Source organism: Astyanax mexicanus, chromosome 4, assembly GCF_023375975.1.
Source record: "Astyanax mexicanus isolate ESR-SI-001 chromosome 4, AstMex3_surface, whole genome shotgun sequence".
Classification (NCBI taxonomy): domain Eukaryota; kingdom Metazoa; phylum Chordata; class Actinopteri; order Characiformes; family Acestrorhamphidae; genus Astyanax; species Astyanax mexicanus.
The window spans coordinates 11,829,209-11,844,661 of NC_064411.1; the positions used below are offsets into that span (position 1 = coordinate 11,829,209).

The window sequence follows — 15,453 nt, forward strand, 5'->3', positions numbered from 1 at the left end:
TTCAAGAAACTGCAGGACATCAAGAAGGTAAATACAATGAAAATGTAATCATAATATTTGAAATAAAATTTAGATTAAAAAAAGTTTGTACTGGAATAGCAAAATAATAATTTATAAATGTTTGATACTTTATAGAATAAAATTGTATTCATAAAAAAACAGAACAACTATAAGTATTTAATCACCACAGAGATAATTGCTAAAGATTTTAAACTGCAGTTTTAAACATATTACACATGTTCTGGGTGTAACTCCAGCATCAGTAGCAGTAATGCTAGTAAATCTACTGAATAAAAAACATTAGTTTTAGAAAATGGAAATATAGAGGTACGCTTTCTTTCCTATTTTGGTGAAATACTTTGTTCTACTTTGTAAAATTAAAGGAAAACCCCAGAGAAGTAGTTCTACAGTGTTTTAAATGAGAGTTTTAGCTGTTTAGCTCCATTCAGCTCCATGCATTGAGGACTCCCTCGCGGGCTCCCTCTAGCGGTGATGGGGTATAATGTGATATAGCGGGGGAGGGGGCGGGGCTCTACATAACCCGGATGAGGCTGAGCTTCCGGGGTCTGTAGCTGGAGCGCCGGAGGAAGAGCAGGATCAGCTGAACTACAGAAGGTATGAGAATCTCTCTCACTCTCTCTCTCTCTCTCTCTCTCCAGCGTTTAATGCTGTTGTAAGTGTAACAGAGTAATAAAATACCTTTGTTTTAGATGAACTTTATAAAATGAGGCACTTTAATGCTGTTAAATGAAGTTTTGGCGGCCCCTGCTGTTTAGTGGTGAACTGCAGTTACGCTACGTTTGGTCTTTCTGAGCCACCGTACCTCAGCAGCGGTCTGTGTGTTTCTGTGCTGCGGGTAGGTGCTGAGCTCCGTGTTTTATGAATAAATAGTGGTTAAAAACATGTTTTAATTAAAAAATACTGCTATTAATTCGAGTATAAGACAGATTAAAAAGTGTTTTTGTAGAGAATTCACTGATTTAGGTAATAGTTAAAGGTCACCTTCTGTCGTTTTTTCTTTCATTTTAAAATGTCTAGTTGTGGTCTCTAGTATGAATGAATGACATGTGAGCCATTTTTGTAAAAAAAAAAGTGCTCAGGTGTCTCTGTATAGCTCTTTTTTTAATGGACTGTTTTAGGGGTGTGTCCAAAATGACCGGATTCCAGCTTTGCTCATGAATATTCATACATGCAAACAGCATGCAAATATCTCTCCTCTGATTGGCTAGGAGCACTGCGACGCCCCTCCACCGCTCTGCCGCTCACTGCCTCCCACCTCCTAACTGATGAGCGGTGATGTTGCGTCGCTTCAGCTCCGCCTCTGGGAGTTTCTCGAGCCAAGGTGGGCTGGTCTGTGAGTTTCTGCCTACGTAGGCAGAAAGATAATTCAAAATTCACCCGTTTTTCGGAGGGGGGGAGGGGGGATTTCTTTGCTTAGCTCCTGCAGACAATGGGGGCTGCAAAACAGTTTAATGTGCAGGTGTACACATTCAACTCGAAGAGACCTACTGTATTCCACAAAAAACAAGAAAAATCGGATTTTCGCGGAAGGTGACCTTTAAGAGTTTATGAGCTTATTTCTCTCTTCTCTTTTAGAAGTTAGAAACTAACACGAGGCTCAGTTTTCCCTCCACTGTCTCTAGCTGTGCCAACAGAATATCAACTAATCCTGTTATTATTATTATTCTTTATTTATTTATAATTATATATTCATATAATTTATTTATTCAGCTCTGTCTTAACTGCAGATGCCACTCGGGTAAAAAGGAAAAAAAAAAAGTACATATTGTTTTCCAGTTATCACATGTAATGAAGGATGCACAGTTAATTGATGTACACTTATTGCAAGTGTTATCTGTATTTTAAGGATTTGGGTAAACATACATAGATATTTCAAACAATATTAAGTAATGTTTAATAAAAGTAGCATAATAAAGAAATTCATTATTTAATTTACTGACAGCTTTTTTATTCTAGGCGAATAAACAGAATATATTGATAAACCGCAAAATTGTTTTACCCAGCAACTCTAGTCAAACCTCTAAAATCCACTGGTTTTGTTTATTCTCCTTGTATAAAGCATGTTGTCAGTGGCTAAAATAAACATATTTTATTTTTAAATATATATTATAATTCTACTTGCATTAAAAATATTGTGTTGTGAGTCAGAATATTATCATAAAGTACCAGTGCTAAACTGTGTTTCTCAACAACACTCTTAATATAGACATTACAATCAATTCAAACAAGAACCTGATTTCAGCTTTGTGAGGCTACCAAAATATCCTAGAATAAAATAACGTTAAATTTTTATTCAAACCCAGTTACTTAGCTGACAAGCTAAAGTTATCAGCGTTTGTTTATCCGGGTAGCTAATGTTAGGTAGCTAGCTAAAGTTGCAAGCGCTTTATAACAGATAGTTAATTTTAGCTCGGTAGCTAAAGTTACCAGCGTTTTTTTTAATCAGTATCTAATGTTAGCTTGAAAGCTAAAGTTTGAAGGTTTTTTATAACAGGCAGCTAATTTTAGCTAGCTAGCTAAAGTTGCATCTAATGCTTGCTTACTAGCTAAAGTTGCAGGCGCTTTATAACAGGTATCTAATTTTAGATAGGTAGCTGAAGTTGCAAACGCTTTATAACCAGTAGCTAATGTTAGCTTGCTAGCTAAAGTTGCAAGTGCTTTATAACAGGTAGCTAATGTTTGCTAGGTAGCTAAAGTTACCAGCTTTTTTTTTTATCAGTAGCTAATGTTAGCTTGTTAGCTTGAGTTGCAAGCACTTGTTACAGGTAGCTGATGCTAGCTTACTAGCTAAAGGTACCAGCATTTTTATAGTTGGTAGCTAATGTTAGCTAGTTAGCTAAAGTTGCAAGCATGTTATACCTGGTAGCTAATGTTAGCTAGCTGCAAGCGTTTTATTACCGTTAGTTAATGTTTGCTAGTTGCAAGAGTAGCTAAAATTTGCTTGATAGCTAAAGGTTCCAGCATTTTATAACCGGTAGCTAACATTAGCTAGTTAGCCTAAGTTATCAGATTTTTTTTAAACCAGTAGCTAACATTAGTTACCTAGCTAAAGGTACCAGTTATGTATTGTCACCATAACGATGCTCTTGCCAATATGACAAAACACTAAAATAAAAATATATATATATTTCGAGAATACACTACTGCAACAAAATGAACTTTTAATTTTATATTTGCCATATATTATTTAATACGTTTTATGGCACACCCATTACTGAGATATTAAATAATACAACAATTTTATCAGATTTGTAACAGTCAACGATCCACAATGTCAGGATATTAATGATGCACTCTAAATATCTCCATATATCCAGGATTAAAGTAAAATAAATGATACTGGACAAATATAATCTGTCTTTAGTAGATATATAACGGTAAATGAGAACAATGTGAATTTTTCTTTAGCTAAAAAAAAAAAAGGTGGGTGATATGGCACAATATTTCAGGGTATAATATTGTTTACAATATTTCAAAGTGGCTGAGAGATTTCAGTGCAGCAGCAGTGTGTGAACAGTTGGAATGATCTGTGTTTCTGTGCGCTCTCAATATGTGTGTGACAGGGCGCCGTCGGGGTTGCTTTCACCGCACTGCGCGAGCTCTTCGTGTTTATGCGCGTTTCGTGCAAAGTAACATTTTGCTCTGCGCCTTTTGGGTATCCATTTTGATACCCTGCCTTATAGAGGAGTGTGATTTTAAAATCACAGCGTAATAACCTAAGAATGCCTCAACCAAGGGTGTCAAAAGTATTCACACTCATTACTCAAGTAAAAGTATAGATACTGGGGTTTACACATACTTTTGCATTAGTTGAAGTATCAACTCAAACCTTTGCTTAAGTAAAAGTACAAAAGTATTGCTTTTAAAACGACTTAAAGGTATAAAAATAAAATAATGTAAGGGGAAAATTGACCTTATAAACAGAAGCCTTGGCTGCACTACATGAACCTATATTGCACAACCACCAATAACTAGTTGACTGTAAGTATAGTAATAAAAAAATTGTCCACTATTGGAAAACAAAAAAACAAAACACTGCAACGGCGTGTTTGTTTTTATAGCCACGTGACATCACAGGGTCCGCGATGTGACTATCACACATCCTGATGTCTATGCTTAAACAATATATCGTGCAGCCCGAGAGCATAGCATCAAATCCTTCATCATGCAGGAACTGCTGATACAATCCAGCCACATGAGGTCTAGCATTGTCCTGCATTAGGAGGAAACCAGGGGCCACTGCACCAGCATATGGTCTCACAATGGGCCTTAGGATCTCGTCTCGGCACTCAGGCTACCTCTGGCGAGCACATGGAGGTCTGTGAGGCCCTCCAAAGAAATGCCTCCCCACACCATTACTGACCCACTGCCAAGTCAAGTAGTTTTTATTGTCAATACTGCATATGTACAGGACATACAGACAACTGAAATTAAGTTGCTCTCCTTCCCAGCATGATGAATGATTGTGTGCTGGGGGCAGCATTGGGATGGGGGGGGTGGAGCAGGGTGAGAGTTCAGCCAGAAAGCATAGGTACTGAAGTGGTCTGTGGTCCCCACCTGCAGAACGGCTCCTTGGCTGAGTATGTTTTGTTAATTGAAATTGATTGTCAATCAGTGTGGACAGTTCATTTCAAAGAAGTTTGATTTACTTGGAGTTATATTGTGTTTAAGTGTTCCTTAAATTTTTTTTTTTTGCATATATATAATCACTATTTATAATGGTATTACTTGCCATCCAGATGCACTTGAACTCCATATAAGAAATTTAGGTGAAATCAAAATAAAGGTAAATATAATTTTGAACCGTTTGTAGTTTGATTTTTAGTAGGTAAAAATATTTTGTATTAGGTCATATCGCCCATCTCTATGTGAAATGCTGAAAAACACTTCATGGGTTAAAATAGTCATATCGCTTTTCAAATCTACAGTCTTTTATTTACTAAATGTGTAGCTACACTTCCAAGTCAACCAATAAGAAGTTATGATATTTAAGGTGGAATTGAAAATTCAGGGAAAATGTTAATTCATTAGCTAGGCTGAGCTAACGTAAAAAGACTAAAAAACATGATACATATTGTTCAGATAGCTGGTTTACAGGCTTTAGTAACATTTAGTTAGAGTTGATGAAATTGTGGGTAACGTTAGCTTCTGTAAAACTGCAGCAGGTCTTGGAGCTTCTGCTGCTCTCTGACTCCGGAGATGAAGTTGGGAAATTACAGATAAAGATATTTATAAGATAAAATGAGACACCTTTATTGTAATCAAAAAGGGAAGTCAATATAGTACAGTATTAATAGTATGGATTAGTGTATTTCAGTGTAAAGTGAGATACTAAAGTAGTAGTCCAACATGGTATTCAGTAGTGGACAGCAGCAGAGTTTCTGCTACATATATTTTGCGGCTGCAGCCTGCTAACTGTCTACTGCAGAACGAGCTAAACTTCATATTATAATGTCTATGGATTTAGAATGAGACAAAAGTACAGAAGCTTTTATGGTAATATAAAGGTGTCCCAGTATTTCCCATATAGTGTAACTGATTTAGTTAAGTCTCTTAATTTCAGTTACTTAACAAGCTTTTATTTTAATACACTCAATTATTTCTTCTTTTTTTTCTTTTCAGAAATGAAAATATTATAGGATTTCTCCTGAAATCTATGAAAGAGGTGAAGCACAAGCCATCCTGAAGAATCTCCAGAACACGCAGAAATTGTTTGATACATTTAACAGACAGAGGAAACAGAGGAAAGTCCCGACATGGAGAAACATCAGCACTCTGTCAAGAGTTTCACTAAACAGAGTGATCTCAAAAAACACCAGCGCATTCACACAGGAGAGAAACCGTATTACTGCTCAGACTGTGGAAAGAGTTTCAATCAACAGATTAATCTCAAAAATCACCAGCGCATTCACACAGGAGAGAAACCTTATTACTGCTCAGACTGTGGGAAGAGTTTTACTCAACAGAGTACTCTCAAAATTCACCAGCGCATTCACACAGGAGAGAAACCGTATCACTGCTCAGACTGTGGGAAGAGTTTTACTACACAGAGTGCTCTCGAAATACACCAGCGCATTCACACAGGAGTAAAACCATATTTCTGCTCAGACTGTGGGAAGAGTTTTACTCAACAGAGTGATCTAAAAAAACACCAGCGCATTCACACAGGAGAGAAACCGTATCACTGCTCAGACTGTGGGAAGAGATTTCATCAACAGAGTCATCTTAAACTGCACCAGCGCTTTCACACAGGAGTAAAACCATATTACTGCTCAGACTGTGGGAAGAGCTTTACTCAACAGAGTACTCTCAAAATTCACCAGCGCATTCACACAGGAGAGAAACCGCATCACTGCTCAGAGTGTGGGAAGAGTTTTTCTACACAGAGTAGTCTCGAAATACACCAGCGCATTCACACAGGAGTAAAACCATATTTCTGCTCAGACTGTGGGAAGAGTTTTACTACCCAGAGTGATCTCAAAAAACACCAGCGCATTCACACAGGAGAGAAACCATATCACTGCTCAGACTGTGGGAAGAGTTTTACTCAACAGAGTGATCTAAAAAAACACCAGCGCATTCACACAGGAGAAAAACCGTATCACTGCTCAGACTGTGAGAAGTGTTTTTCTACACAGAGTAATCTCAAAAATCACCAGCGCATTCACACAGGAGAGAAACCGTATCACTGCTCAGACTGTGGGAAGAGTTTTACTCAACAGAATCATCTCCAAAAACACAAGTGCAGTAACACAGGAGAGAAAACTATCCCAAATTTGTTCCATGGCAATTAAAAGTGCAAATCCTAAATCTTTCGGACAGAACACCTTATCCTACACTAATGTATTACTCTGTCACTTGGGACTCAATCCACCAGAATCAAACATGAACTGAATTTAACAATCGATTTTACAGGTTCAGCAAAATTATTCTTATCCAGGGATGATGTTTATTGAATTTCATGTTATGTTTTCTTGAATGTTCGATATTCCAGAACATTCTTCGTGAGACAGAGCTCAGTTTTTAGGGTAGTTACAGTAAGAGTTCAGTTATGAAGAAGGGAATGTCTTTCAAGTTCGAACTACGGCATTGCCAGAGCTTGCTCCAGACATTAGATTAGCATTAGATTAACATAGTCTTTAACATTTAGATGTCATAGTTGTTGGGAGTAGAGTAGGATTCTTGCAACTAAATGATTTTGTTGCTGGAACACCCACTACACCCACTTTACCTATTTTTAGTGGCCTAATGTAATTTAATAACTACCCCCACCTGAACACACACATACCACAAACCCCATCCAGGATGCACTGGAATTAGAATAAAAGCCTTTGATGACTCTTTTCACAAATCAAACCTAAATTTCAAATGACATATCTGACTTTTTCATCTCTCCAGTCCTCTCAAGAGACCTAAATGCTAGTTGGGTAAACCTTGTACATTTTTTGACATTTCTCCAGCAAACACTAATTCAGACAACCGTCAAACTTTGGACTTCAACGACCTATAATTGTCACCTTCTGTGACTGTCTCCCAAATGAGGTGGACCAACAGTGCCATCACCAGGATGAAGACCCGACTACAAATATAATATAATATAATTCAACTTGCTAAAATCCACAGAAACGCAATCCATAAAGAGTTACTGCAATTTAAGAGTTTATGCTTGGTTATTCCTGCAAAGCATTGAGAAAATAAGACTCATTTAGTTAAAAGAAATGTTCAAAGCTTTGGATTCCATTCCCAGCCTTGTAAGCTGAAATTCTGTGGTGTAAACTGATCTCTCTCACACCCGTCATAAATTCTGATCAACAGGCTAAGAGCCAGGCGAAGAGAATTTCTCACAAAGAAGAACAAATAAGAATATACAAAGTTATATAAAAAGTTATTTTACAAAATATTTACTAAATAATATGCCACTTCTGGTATATGGGTATAGATGCTGTCCTGATTAAATTTTCATACACAGTCAAGTCTGAATCAACAAGGTTTAACTACCATTTAATCATTTTGCCTTATTTGGTTATTAGTGGTTTATTATTTTATAGTGTTTGTATTATCTTTTCAATTATTTAATTGGGTTGAAATAGAAACACGGCTCTTTGTTTTCTTTTTGACAAGGTACCATCCTTTGTTTCTAATTTCAGGATTATCTTGAATGTTAGCAACCTTTTTGTAGAAATAAATATATAATTTACATTTATTGTGATTCAATTCTAAGATTGTTTTCCTTGAATTTATCCTCATGAATTGGTACGCTGAATACTGTATTTTGATCCACTGTTTGATTGAGTTTTCTTTTGGTTTGGTCTATTAATTAAAAAAATATGAAATCTCAGAAATTGCTCCAAAACCAATGAAAACACAGACACGTAGGTTGCTCCTCCCCCAAAGCCCACAGAGCCAATGGTAGCCTTAAGGTTAAAACAGACTCAGCCAGAGAGTGACAGACAGAGTAGTGGTGGAGAATGAAAGTGGAGAGTGTCCAAGATTAGGGATGGATCAGTTCAGTCTTTAGAGGTAGTTGAGGAGTTTGGAGTTTAGCTCCTTTAGTTTAGTTTAGCATTTTAGCTTCAGTTTAGCGATAGCTTAGCATTCTTAGTGCAACTCATTTAACCTTCTTTAAGCATATTAATACTAGCTTTCTTAGTTAAGACAACTTAAGCAATTTTACAATCTACGAAGCCACGCATTATGCATACAAAGTTTCAGCTGAATAGAGACTGTCAGGCTCAACCCAGAAGCAACCAGTCCGGAAGCGACCAGCAAGCCAGCTGAGAGCGAAGGGGTTTTTCTGTGGGTTCTGAAGGGACTCCATGCTGACACCAGGAAGTCAAACCATCATGCATACAGACTCATGTGATTCTTTCTCAGGGTGAAGAAACAGACAACTACGCTACAGACGGACGGCACCAATGCAGGCCCACTTTAACATCTCAGAGTAAGGCAGAGCTGGCAAATGGTTTTGTGCTGGTCATGGTTTGGTTGAATCCTTTATAAATCTCCCTGTAGTATAGACAACTTCTTTTCAGTTGCTTGGTTGTAAATAAGAACTGGCTTCGTAGACTTAAAATAACTTAGTTCATCCTTTAGAAATCCCCACTTAATAATTTTCATTAATCTGACAAGTTATTCCTTTCTATACTGATATTATAACATGTTTTTATTTTAATTCTCATTTATCTTCATACACTGTGATTTGATATCTAATGGCAATATTTATGACATTTTAATGGATTATTAACTCATATCTGTGTGATTTAATAAAATTCTTTTTATATTACAAAACCTGTAATTTCAGTGTGTTTTCTGGATAACTTGGTTATGTAAATTACCGTTCCCGGTAGAAGAAGACAGAAAAGTCTTGTGTTATTAATTAATTGATTAATTAATTATTTAACATTATTATTATTATTAGTTATTAACATCTTAATTAGCACCAGGTATTAAACTGCTGAGCTCACTACACTGAACAGATTTTAATTTAGTTACGCATTCTATACATGTAAGAATGCATGAAAACATTCTGCCAGATTTCTGAAGCTTTTTATAAAAGCACTTCATCAATATCTGCTTCTTGGCACCATCCAGTACCACACAATTATTTTATGGCAGCGGGGGTCCCTTTAAAATAACTGTAACCTACATAAGAAATAAATGTATATATATATATATATATATATATATATATATATATATATATATATATGTATATATGTAATAAATATATACTTAAGGGCTATAGTAGAAATCTATGAACAGGTTTGTATATAATTAGTTTAAATATGCAGATAGTATGTTTGTAGTTAAATTAGGTGTACGCTTGGGCCGATCAGAAGAGTACCAGGATCGCTACAGAGCTCGGATGACTAGCTACTCAAGGAAACAACTTGGCACTGTTGGACATTGGAAAAGTGCATTCACAATTTATTACAATCAGGTAAGAAAACAAAAAAACATATAAAACAAAGAATATAGATCATTCTAACCCAGGTAGAAAAATAAATATAAATTCTAGTAAAATATTCAAAATGTTCAATGTAACAATATAATTAACTCAATTAGAAATGAATTTAGAATTCAATAACAATACAGAATGTGTTTGTTTGTGTGAGTGTTAATATCCTTTGCTCTTTTGTTCCACAGGTGATGGATTCAGTCCATGGAGTTTACAATGGTAAGTGTTCCTCCTACCAGTTCACAGAGCTCAAAAACAAGGATCAGTTCACAGGGAGTCCACGGAAAGTAGAAAACCCTCTAGGTTAGGGTCTGGGAGGCTCGCCATCAAATGGTTTGTCCAACTTGATCGTCCGATCAAAAAAACCTGACCTATAATAAGGCCATATTTATCACATTATTATAATATCTATTATAATACACATAAACAGTAACATCAGCGAATATAATACTCACTTAACTTCACTTATATACAATATTTCTAGCATTTATAAAGAATAATAGCATTTAACCATATTTCCAACTTTTATACACAAAAATAACAATATTAGTGCTTATTCAGCATGACAAAGAGTTAATTTTTGCAGCACTAGGCGCCAAAACTCAATCTCGCGCATGCGCTTACAGCACGCAGCTTAACTCGCGCCAAAACTCTTATAAACTCTCAGAAAACAGGAAATATAACCCTCAAACTTCACTGTAAGTTCACAGTAACAGTATTAAACATGTAAACTGACCATAAGCCGACTATAAAACACTATATTATAGAGATAATCACTATTTAAACTCAAACACACATGTATATATACGGTTTAGCATCAGCTTCTACATATTATTGTGTAGTGAACAGAGCGCGGATCTCCGTCAGAGTGAATGAGAACTCCCACATCTCTCCAAGCCGCCACCCGATTGGCCGGCTGGATTTAGTGTAAACCAATAGGAAAAATGCTAAATAAAATAAATACAAATATTATTTTGTATTCCTGTATTTATTTATAGCGAACTATTTCTTTTCTTAATTAGCTTAGTAGTCACACTATTTAATAATATTATAATAATTAAATTATATATATGTATATTATATTTAATTAACAGTTTAAACAGAATTATGTTACTCTGGTTTTATAACCTGGGTTACATAACCTTTGAAAATTCACCCAAAGGTGCCTTCAACAAAGAGATCTTCACGGTATCTGATCTGAGATTCATCAGCGTATGGAATGCAGGGAAGTACAATGTATTCATGAACATGAAGAAACTCAAGTAAGAATGTATGTTTACCTTTTAGTTTAAAATGGATTTTCTAGGCCATATTTATTGTAATTCTACTAACAAGCTGGGACCACTGTGAAAACATTGGAGGACGCACATTGGAGTAACACTGCATTTTGTGGTGCATCTTGGAACTGATGTTGACTTGAACTCCTGACTGGACATTCAAAAACGTCTGCATCTGTTCCTTAGAGTCCAGTAATTCTGTAGAGTGAGCCATGACTGGACCCTCAAGGTCAGAAAGGCCTCCTGCGTCTTGATTGTGTTGGCTGACTGCACGTTCTAAACTATTGGAATGGAGAACTGAGCTTGTATGTGTGGAGGAAATTGGGATACTGAGTTGTGATGAGTATAACTTGAGTCGAGCCAACCAGTCATTGAAAATACAAAGACATACACACAGTGTTAGGACATACAGTTTACAAGACAAACACAGAGGATAGAAAGATGAGAGCACGCTCTGGCTCTCATTTTCTTTCCAACCATCAGACAGACATTCTAGAAACATCCATACATGGTACAGTCATCTCTTATTTGTGCCTAGTCATAAAAACGTGACCAAAGTGTTGAGTTAATGTTCTAAATTTTAGGGTGTCATGTTCTCTGAGAAAGGAAGTGAAATTAAGATAAAGGGTAAAGTCTGGAACAGATAATTAAATGTGTGATCACGCAGGACACTGCAAATAGGGCATGTTCAAATCATACATTTTGTTTGAGCACAGTGTTAAATCTTACAACACTGTGTTCAATGAAATACATCATTTAAAATGGGTTAATATTCTCAATTTCCCTCACATATTGTTCTTGATTTATTTCCCTTAATAAATGAAATCATCGTTTAAAAACTGTTTTTTAATGTTTTGACTGATAAACCCTCATTTCATATAATTGTAGGTTATATTAGACTGTGAATTTTGTTTAATAGATGATAAATGGCTGGCTGACTTTATCAACACTACTTTAAACTATGAATCTAAGTATCTAAACTTGCTAGCTAGCTAATTAGCCTAAAATTTTGTTTTTGGCTAGCTTACTATCAAAGATACTGTAAACTATGGTAGCTATGGGTTAGCTAGCTAGGTTAAGTAGCTAATCCTGCGAGCCAATTAGCCTGAAAATGCACACCACTTAAAACCTTCCTGTTCACTAAATTAATATTTTTTAAATAAAAAAATCTTACCTTCACAAAGTGTGCATCTTTTCTGCACCTCCAAGATGGCTGGATCCAACTGCCCAGTCTTTTTTCATTTAGCAGATGACACCTTTTGTCCGCCTCTAATTTAATTTGATTGGTTGTTTCTCTGAATCAGTCACTCTCATCTGCCCATTTCACAGCTTCTGCTGCTCGGATAAAGACTCAGTAACACCTCTGCTTCTTATTAGAAAGCCATTACAAAACCTTTTATTTGATTTCATTACTTTTATTATATTTATTTCGCATCTAAATCTCACTTTTTTGAAAAAACATTATTTTGTTTTTGCTTCTATATTGGACATTGTCCGATCCAAATAGTATAAAAGTACTTGCACTATACTAAAATATTCTTATTTTAAAAATAACATTTTGGTCAATTTTGACTACATGTCAAATTAAAAGCCCCCAAAATAACCCACTCTAATTTTTTGGCAAGTCTGTGCCTGAAGAAGATTCAGTTTAGAACCAAAACGTTGCAACACCAGACTTGCTCTACAGAAAAATGTTTTGTGGTCAACCCCCTTTTAAACAGAGGGATCAAATCTCTTAGCCAACCAATTTGGCCATTCAACATGGGGGTCCAAACAGGCATGAACCTTATCCCTATCATGGGAGGGGAAATACACCAACTCTTAGTGCACCTGTAGGGAAGAAAAGCAAAAAAAAAAAAAAAAAAACGAATTAAGAAAAAATTAACACACTAAAATGAACCACATGGAAAAAGCACAGAATACAATAATAATTTTAGCACACTGATGAGACACTTATTTAATCTAATACGTGCACACCACCACCAGGAAAATGTGGCACTGCAGTCTAAGGCTAGGCCAGTCATCCCTGTGGGGTCCAACTCCAAGGCAGCAGTGGATAAATTTCCAGGGGCAGTTATCTGGATCCCCCTGATTAATTTTTCCAAAAGCCTCAAAGGAACAGGAAATACTGACAGGTCTTAATAATGTACCACTGCTACCAGCCTCCCAGTGTAAAGTCACTCAGGACAAGATACACTGGACACCAACGTGTGCTAGGGTCATGCTGGAACACTGAGCCAAACGCTTAAACTTGGCAGACCTTCGAACCCAAAACCGGTTTCACAAAGGGGCGAGGAGGTATTAAACCTATTGAAGCACTTCATACCCACAGAAAGTCAATTAAAACTTTCAAATAAAGGCCTAACATTTATCCCCACACCCAAAATAGATTTAAATGAAAAAAAAAACTTAATCTAAAACCTATTTTAGGCATGATGAGGGATCCGATCCTCCTCCTTTCACCCCAAAATCTCTCTGGTTCCTAACACAATTAGAAAAATCATAAGAGCGGACAAATATGCAGTAAAAACTTACCCTGGAACAATAGTGAAACCCCTAACCTCAATCTAGAGGAGCAGCAGTCCCTACTACAATTACGCTGTGATATCTCCATTATCATCAAACCCGCTGATAAAGGCAGCGCCACAGTAATTATGGATAGGGACGCATATAGAGGAAGCAAAAAGACAATTAAATCAGGAGGAATATTATAAAGAACTCCCTGCACTTTACTATCTGTGGCTTTTTCTGTGCTGCTACTGTGCACTCTTGCTGCTTCACTATCTGTGGCTTTCTCTGCTTTACTCTCTTTGGCTCTCGCTGCTTCACTCTCTTTGGCTTTCTCTGCGTTGCTAGATGATATTATGCTTTTATGTTCTGACATGTCAGCGGTGCAAAGGGAATTGGATATGACTGACTGGTTTGGAAGGGCCTTGGGCGCTAAGCTCAATAGGAGCAAGTCCGAGGCCCAGCTCTTTGGACCGGGGAGGAACATACAGACTGACCTGGATTTGGATTTTAAAGAAACTGATAAAGACTTTATGAGTAAAATTTGACAGAGAGGGTGGTGGACGAGGTAACTGGACTGAAACGCTAGGGAAAGTTAGGCAACGTTTAGGGTTTGGGGGACTAAGACAGTTCATGATGGAAAGATTTTTTTAAATTATTAAATCTGTAATTTTACCATTGCTCTTATTGTTGTGTTGTGTTTTTCCGAGAAGTTTTCTTTTAGGTCTAGATCTTTTTATTCCCATAAAACACGCACATACACACACAAAACAACGACAATGTTGTAAAAAAAATAAAATAAAACATAACCTATGATCATTTTTAGAAAATATGTTTTATTTTTAAAATTTAATGTGTGTTGCAAAAATATGTGTATCATGTATTTTATTTTATTTTATTTACTTTATTTTTTCAATGGAGCTTAAATAAATACACGGGGAAGGGGGAATCATGTTTTAAAAGAAAATGTGATGGCATTTGTCTTTATTTTATGTGAGTACTGGTTTGAAAATGTAAGGAATTTTTATGATGTTCCCTCGGTTTTAAACAGGTATGAATGTATGTATGGTGACAATTTGTTTTTCCAAAGAAAAAAAGTGAATAGTAAGCTTAGTAATAAAGAGCTTTCTGAAAAGATTGTGCTGTTTATATCTGCATCTTCTTGGGAAATGCCTGGATCAGTAAGTTATTCAGTCACTGCATGTCAACATATAAAAGACTGTAAAATCATTCTCCTTTAGATAAAAAAGCTGTAAGTTGTAATACACAAATTTATAGAATAAATCTGCTCATTGTGAAATTACAAAATTTAAATAACAGTAAAATTACTATCTTTTATGTTATAAGTGATGGAATTTGACATCACTTGAATAATTGAATAAAGTAACATTATTACACTTTTATTTAAATGCAACCTTTAAATATATTTTTTTCTAATTTTATTTCTAATTTTTCCCATTTTTCTCCCCAATTTACATGGCCAATAACCCAACCCACTCATTAGGACTCCCCCTATCACTAGTAATGCCACAACACACCAGGAGGGTGAAGACTAACACATGCTTCCTCCGATACATGTGAAGTCAGCCACCGCTTCTTTTCGAGCTGCTGCTGATGCAGCATTGCCGAGCAGCCAGTGTGCTTGGAGGAAAGCACAGTGGCTTGGTTCCGGTACATCAGCTCACAGAC

At 36.2% G+C, this 15,453-nt stretch overlaps 1 protein-coding gene and 1 pseudogene across 1 annotated transcript in view; both read left to right on the plus strand.

Annotated features, from left to right (window-relative positions):
• Positions 1-551: 551 nt before the first annotated feature.
• LOC111189931 (zinc finger protein 850-like) overlaps positions 552-15,453 on the plus strand; it is a 58,891-nt pseudogene continuing 43,989 nt past the window's right edge.
• The window catches only part of LOC125801375 (zinc finger protein 239-like), a 309,264-nt gene continuing 294,394 nt past the window's right edge, over positions 584-15,453 (plus strand). The window contains exon 1 of the mRNA XM_049477992.1: positions 584-615. The gene's annotated coding sequence lies outside the window, so the exon portion shown is untranslated. The remainder of the gene's footprint in view (positions 616-15,453) is intronic.